Raw genomic sequence first — 8840 nt, 5'->3', positions numbered from 1 at the left:
GCCAGCACAACAGCACTGGTCCGCAAAAGCCACTCTAGCGCGTGTCAACCTCCCGCTCTCCCTCGGGAGGCCAATACGGAAGTAACTGAAACTGCAATTCATCAAAATTCCGCTAGTTCTGGCTCCATAATAGAGCAAATTGCAATTGAGCCCTCTGTTAGAATGGCAAACTTTACAGCAGAAAAAAAGGTGTTTACAGCCTGGTACAAAGAACGATTCTGGTTCATATAGCTATTATTACCCTCCATGACAACTGTGAGGAGGGTGAATTTTTTATAACTCATCCATTTCCTTTATATTAGGTTATATTAAGTTTGCATAATTAAGGGCGTGGCCACTTGAGTGACAGCTAAGTCTCGCTGGTCGCCGTCACTTCACCTCAGCTGAATCCGGCAGATTAGCCACTGATCTCGGCATATTCATCGTATTTTTGTGTTGTTTTATGCGGCTTTACACAGTCGGCTGCCTTTAGGACTTATTTCTTACAATTATCAGATGATATGGGATGCTGTGTGCACTTAATTGTTCTCACAAACCATTCACGTGGCCTCCGTTTCCCATGTGAGTAAAGTTATATACTTATACACCATCTCTATAATGGTATTTGTTTTATTTAAGATCAATTATCATTAATATTTTTCTTTAGACCCGTAAAGCACTCCAGAATCTGCCAGATTGATTAGCTGTAGGCTCTAGATCTAGATGCTGGAGTTCATCAATAGTCTTGCATTTACTAACACACACTATATCTGAAGTGTTTGGACGTAATTCGCGTTTTCCTCCTGTAGAAAAACGTCATAAGAACAATGTTTAGTGGCTCACTGTATTACTACAGTGTTTTTAAAAGTCTAAACACTTTATTGATATAGTGAACAGCCAAGCACATGTGGTCAGAACACAAACCAGTCGCAGGTAATAAAGTATCAAGCGTTTCTCCCAAAGTAAAGTCTGTCTGCCAAGTCTAAGCAAAGTGGCAGCAGGTGTCTGTAGCTCCGCCCACTCTCCGCCTCTTTGCCCTTGTTTGGTATCCCGCTGTGGGTGCGATGACACGCGAACAAAATGGCAACGGTTGGCCGCGCCTACTTGTAGCTTCTTTTGCAGTGTTCAGAAACCTATGGGTGACGTCACGGATGCTTCGTCCTTATATTTTACAGTCTATGGTGTGTACTAGGGTTGGGCCGATAGACCATGCAATCGTCCATATCATCGCCCCACATTTATATTGATATATAGCTTATTGTTTGCATGTCATCTTAATAGCAATAACGGTCTTTTCATGAGCTGTGTTAAATGTTATATATAGATACCCCTGCACAGCTGACAGCATGGTGAGGATTAAATGAAGGATTATACAGCACCTCTCACGCTCAAAATGTGTAGATTCAGTGGCAAACGCTGTTACCTGCAAACCCCGTCACACAGACTGTACAGTGAATGGCTTTAGTTATTTTAATAGCGGACTTGGAGCCACTGGAAGTCTTTTATCCACTCTTGGAAAAGTGTAAAAGGTGGATCAACATTCAGCACGAGCACTAATAAGATCTGCCATTATTAGTAACTGTAGGTAAATCTGTCAGTGTTATTTTCATTCTCTCATCTTCAGAGCTTCACATTGCCGTGATTGTAGCTCCAGTCATCTGAAGGCAGAAGGCATTGACTGAATGATTGACAGCTGATATTAACCAATCATTCGCATTCAGTTCTAGAGCAGTGGGCCAATAAGAAGAGCACAAAGGCGGGGCAAGCATTGCAGGCTTTTTTTTACTTCAGCAAGTTCACATAACAACTGTTTTAATCTGTTCCTGAGTGCTGCGCTTGGTGTTTTTAGGTGCAAAAATGCATTCTGCATAAATGTCTCCTAAATCCACGCACACGGTGAGTATACGAGCGTATGGGACGCTCAGGGGGGTTCAGGTGTCGTGCACACAAGATGAAAGGGGTAGTTCCGGTAAGAGAACAGGAGAAGGATTCCCAGTTTTGTAAGTTTAATCAAGCTGGAATGTCATTACACACATGTGTGGTCTATAAGACAGAAAAATACAAAGAGGAACAATTGCTAATGTCAGTAAATTATACAACAAACTTATTAATTAGGATACAAATAAACATACATTGAGTAATTGTGAATTATAATGCCAATGATGAATTAAATATACTGTTGTAAGCAATTGGAATGACCATTTAGTATTATTGTACAGGCTAAATCTACCCAAAGGTGAACATTGTACGAATTATTGACTGAATCAGGATATATATATTAAACAGATATATAAATTAGGTTCTATCAAGCTATGAATCAAAGTGAATTTCCAGTTCAAAGTCCGAAAGGAGATCGTTGGGTTTGATAACATATGGTTTCACGTGGGAATCACGAGACATACAGTGTGATTTACAAGACAATAACAGTAATGAGAACATTTATCTGGATCAAAGGATAGCAAACAAAAGGGACTCACCCATAATCAATTACACACTGGTGTAAAACATGTACAAATCGGTTGCACAGTCCAGCCGATCGGCAGCCTGTGTCTCTCCAGCCGTCATGACTGCCTTTTGTCACTGAACTCCTTATCACGAAACCTTCCTCTAGGGGTCGTTAAAGGGCTTTCTCACAGTGAGGATTCTGCCGTGAAAACAGTGAAAATGTATGCACTCGCCCAAATACATTTTAAAGAGCCCATATTATGGGTTTTTGAAAATGCTCTTCCATGTAGTGTGTAACACAGCTCTAAGTGAAGTGAAATATCCAGCTAAGGCTTAAATCTGTAAGTGTACAGTGTTTAAAACTATTGATTCATCTATAAAAGAGTCGACTCATAGTGCTTCAAACGAGTCGTCTTGATAACGAGTTATTAGGTGTTTCGCGATGACGCAGCTACGAAACACAAGTAGTTGGGCTCGCAAACCCGGGAGATTTGAAACCTGCGGCCCCGCCCACTAACAGAAAAAAAGTCTCACACACACACAGAGACACAGACAGACACCGGTCGAATGAAGTCACGCTGTGCAGATGGATATTATGGACCGTCTAATCAAAGATGAAACATCAGCAATACAGCCCAGCCTTGAGCAGATCGAGAGCCTCTGGAAACTACATGCTTTCAAAGAAGACTTATTCAGTTTGTTAAAGGAAGGATCAGTATAGACTGTCAGAACATGGATCAGTGGATCATGGATCATTTTCTACCCCCATTTCACAAGTGTAAGTAAGTGCGATTAAAATTATTGCCTCGTTTACTCTAGCTTGCAAATTATATATTCAGTTGTGTTTTGTTACTTGTAACTGCGTGTGCTGTATCAGGTTAACTCTTTATATTCCCATATCGCGTGTAAAGCCACGTTGAAAACGCGACGCGTGCCGCTTTGATTACGGATCGTCAGCTGTTTACACACATGCAACGGTCAAGTTTCAAAATATTTCAGCTCAATATTATTGTCTCCTCGTGTGTGTAACGCACGGGTATTCGCGGATATAACTGAGCGCCGCTCCTCTATGGACGCGCCGGCCCTGTGTGTGTGTGTGTGTCTGTGTCTCCTCGTGTGTGTAACGCACGGGTATTCGTGGATATAACTGAGCGCCGCGCCCTCTCTATTCAGCCGGTCCTCTATGGACGCGCAGGCCCTGTGTGTGTGTGTGTGCGTGTGTGTGTGTGTGTGTGAAAAGAGCAAGAAGACTGTGACCTCCTCGCCAGTTCTTGGACTTTTTGCTCAATAAAATAGTTAGTCGTCAGTATTTTCTAGTCCATCATCTGTGTTTACATTCACCCACTGGCAGCCAAAATCCACTATGAAGCGTGTATGCACTGTGACTACTTTTATATTGTAGATTAGCAGCTGGGCATTTCACTCTCGCGCTGAAGCCTTGTCCGTGTCGACCAATCGCAGCAGGCTGTCATTGGTCCAATCAGCGCAGATTAGCTTCGCGCTGAGGAAGGGTTTGGGAACAAATGAATCGCTGAACGATTCATATGGGAGTCGCTGGGATAATTAGGTAAAAATAAATGCATATTATAAGACCATTAAAGTGTTGTTTGACCTTGCATGCATATTAGACTGTTGTTGGAGACCCTTACAACCTAAATATGACCCTATTTCATGTATAATATGGGCTCTTTAAGGTCGCAGAGATAAAATTTCGGGCGCATATGCGACCAAAACAGTCGAGCGCTCGCATCTTTACTTGTTATTATTTCCTCATAATAATAATAAAATAAGGAAGTTATCATCAATCACAATACAAATGACAGTGAACTCCAACCGGACTCTCGTCTCGCCTATTCATGCCAGAGTCCCGTGGAAAAAAAACTGACTGACGGGTGGTCATTTGTGTGTAACTTTTATGGTTTGGTTATGGGTAAGGCAAAGACCATGTCGGTCAGGTAGTGAAAACGGTAGGCTACATTTAATTAATTTGTTATGAATTTATTGATATTTAACAATGACCCCCACACCCTGCCTATGACAACAATGCCATCGTCCATTGCGATGTTTCACATTAGACATCATACGATGCCAAATTGGTCAACCCTAGTGTGTACCTGCTCCACAAGCATCTTCAGTGTCAAGCGCACGCATATGCTCCGGCGCAGACTTTGCGCGGTCGCAGACCCCTTGCTGATGCTAAACATGTAACTACATCTCGCAACAAGGTGTACCACAAGCTCTGTGATTGGTCGGCTTGGTAGTGCTGATGAGTGTGGGCGGGACCGAGAGCCCCATGAACCCGTTAAGCAAGTGTTTACAAGTGTGGAGTCCTGTGAAGGAGCTCCAAATGGAGACTGTTGTATTGCGTTTACCTTATGATTAAAGTTGTTGCACGTCCGTTGGTTCCCGCCTCAAAATGAGAGAGTTTGAGCCAATTGTACATTAAGGAATCATTCAGAAAAAACAAAACACCAGTGAAGAAACTCAACACAGAGGAACATAAACACCTGCTGCCAGCTTGTGTGTTCAGAAGTGTTCCTGCAGAGCAGCAGAAACAGCAGCAGAAGAATAAATGCAAAACTACACGCAAGGCTTGCGCCACACCAGCCTGATCTCATGAGAAAACGTAAGTATTTTACGTTTTGACAGTTAAGTGGCTAATTTGTACGAATTCGTACGAGTTCAGTCGTACGAAATGGTACGATTTTAAAAAGGAGGCGTGGCACCTAACCCCGCCCCTAAACCCAACCGTCATTGGAGGATGAGCAAATCGTACTAAAATGTACGAATTAGATCGTACGAATTCGTACGAATTAGCCACTAAAAAAAAAGTTACGAATTGCCGTGAGATTGCGTTGGCCACACCGATCATATAAACCAGGCCTACCTGTGATAACCGCACAATATGTGCATATAGGCTGTTCTTCCTGCGTCACTCATTGGTGAACATTGCTGACAGGTTAAGAGCCAATCAGTTGAGCGTGTGAGCACAATGATCAACCATAGGAGAGTAAGAACTCGCTCGACAGTGCTCAAGAAGCGGGATAAATTTTACATTTGTTTATTTGCTATAAATGCTCATGTTGTTCTTTGCATGTTTCAAAAAGTGTTCTTTGAGCAGGTCAAATTAAAGCTACAGTTCATGTCTCTTACTGTTTGTATTAAAGGACAAAACTATCACAATTAATATATTAATACATTTATAGATTAATTCATCTTTTTCTTGTGTTGTGAAGAAAAAAAATCTAATTGTTTCTGGACAGCATCATCAATGCACCGTGATGCACTGAGAATTGAATTGAACGGAAGACATGATAATCACACTTCAGTATTGCAGATAATTCCTTTACAAACATCATTACATTGAAATTAGGGTTGAGCCGATAGACGATGCCATCATCGATGGCCAATAGACAACACGTGGTAGAGCCCTGCCCCCGTTGCAAATCCGCTCACGGAAAATACACACTCAGGCCCCGTTTACAATAATATTTATTAACCTAGCATTTCTGAACAGCCCTCCGTCCGCTGAAAAGGCACATCATGTGACCACACACACACAGCCTATTAACACAGTGCTATTTCATTAATCTGGTCTCCATCTGACGACTCTGGTCTTTTGAATCTATCAGGTAACGTGTCACAGCATCAGTACACTGCTTCAGTCTTTCTCTTTCACACTTGTACTTGGTAATTTTAGTGAAAAGCTCAGTTACTGTTGATTGTGCACCTTTTTTACCAACCAACCTCCCGCAGAAAAACTGATTGACAGGTGGTCATTTGTGTGTAACTTCTCTTTATTTATTTATGATTTGGTTATGGGTAAAACTAAGACCATGCGGGTCAGGTAGTTGAAACGGTAGGCTACAAATAATTTATTCATTATGAATTTATTAATTAATCATAAATAATTAATTCACCTGTGCTTATGACGACGATGCCATTGTGATGTTTCACATTAAACATCGTACGATAACAAATTGGTCGACATCGCGCAACCCTAATTGAAATAAGTGAACCTACTGTCTCTCTCATTTAAAGTGCATGTTTATATTGGAAGCAAGGGAAAATGCATGTAAAATGAACCCTCTAAAATCTGCTTTTTCCCCACAAAAATTATGTTTCATTTTACTTTTTTCAATAATCGATTGTGTTTTCATTTCTCATAATGATCCTTTTTCTCCATTTTGTGTGGACAAAGTTTCTTCCTTTTTAGTGATTAAAATACAGAAATTACTCTCATCATCAACACATCGTCGCTGTATTTCCTGGTAAATGTATAATGCAGATAACTGCTTATGTGCTGTGAGGGCTGAAATATAGAAGCAAGCGAATTTCTACAGCAATAATATTTGTATTTCTGACAATGTTAAAGGGGAAATGAAGCATTCAGTCAAGTTTACATTATTTTGTACATTGGATTCCACTTTAATGGCATGTTTTAGTTTAGACCTAGGCCGCTGCCATCGTTGAATGTCGCTGTGTCTGACACCACGGGGTTGGCTCCGTTCCCTCAGCTGAACAGATACAGTGGAAGTAAAGGGCTGTAAAAGAAGACTGTAAAGCCTAATTTAACCCAATGTGTGAAGTTGTGGACATGGAACTGCTGCAAATACAAGCATCAGATGTGTGTCCAATATAAAAAATATATATATTTATTTATTTTCTTTTTCCCCTTTTAATTACCAATCATTTGATGTGCTTTGCTCTGCTCTCTGTATGAGGCTGCCTGACTGCCTGTCTGGGTGTCCTGCATATGTGACGGAGGCCAGCTAGTAAGTGCTGTGTAGGTAAACCTCACTCCTCTGATCTCTAAAGGGGCTCTAGTGAGAGGCGCTAGAGGTCATGGTCTTTATCCTCCTTGTTAGAGCAACTGACTCCCATGCGGAAGGTCGCCGGTTTGATACCAGCTCGAAGCAGGTTGGGTGGTGTGGGACCAGTGGGGTTACACATATTTTAGTTAAGACATAGGGACAATACATCCAAAAGTGAAGTCTGTCATCATTACTTATCTCTCACTTGTTTAAAACGTTTATGAGTTCTGTCTGCTGTTTAACACACACAAAATAGATATTTTGAAGAATGCTGATTGATGGTGATGATTTATTTTGTTCTAGCAAAGACGCAGTAGAGATAACCGATTCTAAAACAGAAACTTTGGCTTGGTTATAAAAGGCGAGCATTCACAAGAATGCATTCATTCTGCTGTACCTTTTGCATACTTGTATTTATACACTCTTCTGTATTGCTGTTACGGCCCAATGTAGCTTTATTTATAATATTATTTTCTCTCATTATTGTTTTTATTACTATATTTTCATTTGCGCTTTTACCCTAAATATAGTTTTTGATGCAATAATTTATAATTGTACGGTTTGATTCAGAGAGGGAAAAACAACATGTTAACTAATTTGGTTTTCTGCTGACGGATTGGAACAACCGATGTCTTACTGATCCTTTATATTTGATCATTCTGACTAATATACATCAATAAAATAGAGTTAAACTAAAATAGTGACTTTAAACGCATCATAATAGGACTAAACCTTAGTAAAAAATAAACCTTCATTGCACGGCGAGTCACTCGGTGTTATTAGTACATGATGTAATACAGTATGTCGCTGCAGATGTGCAGTGTAAAAATACGAACAACGATGACAATAACGCTAAAGTTTCCATAATTTATAATCGACAGTGAAGGATGAGCTGAAGTTACTAAAGTTTGTTGAACTACTTCCTAACTGCAACAGGCTTGTTCACAATCAGACAAACAGCATTAAGACCTCAAGTCTCATAATCGGAAACTGAGGAAAGCTAGGCTCTAATGTAAACAGTAAAGCTAATAGATTAATGAAAGCAGGCTACATCACCAAACAATCACATGCAGCGCCATCTTAAGCTGGTGTCCTCCTGTTCCGTTCGGGCTGAAACACACTTTTGTTGATTAATAACGAACTGTGGATAAGAAACATTGTTTTAAAGATAAAATCACATCATTTTTCACTGTTGTGTTTATTCTAGATAAGTCCACGAGGATGGTAACATAATGAGCGTCAGGTGCTGTTGACTTCCATACATTCACCCTCTTTAGGGCTCAGCTGTAGACTACAGCGCTCTCTGCTGGCCAATACGCAACACTACAACACCTCCGACACACCAAAGCGATCACTCAAAGCGATTACTGATTCATTTCAAGGCTTAGTAAAGAGGGTTAGATATGGCAGTATGTGTGATTAAAATGTTAATAAACTGGCCTTTCTTTATCTGATCTGTCTTGTGTTTGCTTTAATAAATATGATATGGTTTCATTTCGCATTGCTAACAGGACATACATTGTGGAGTAGATCTTTGGGTTTATGTTCCACAATTTAAGGTATTGCAGGCCTTATACTCTCTTTTCTTCATCTTCACACAAT

The sequence above is a fragment of the Danio aesculapii genome, chromosome 3 (assembly GCF_903798145.1).
Source record: "Danio aesculapii chromosome 3, fDanAes4.1, whole genome shotgun sequence".
NCBI classification, from domain to species: Eukaryota; Metazoa; Chordata; class Actinopteri; order Cypriniformes; family Danionidae; genus Danio; species Danio aesculapii.
This window is presented reverse-complemented; position numbering follows the sequence as displayed.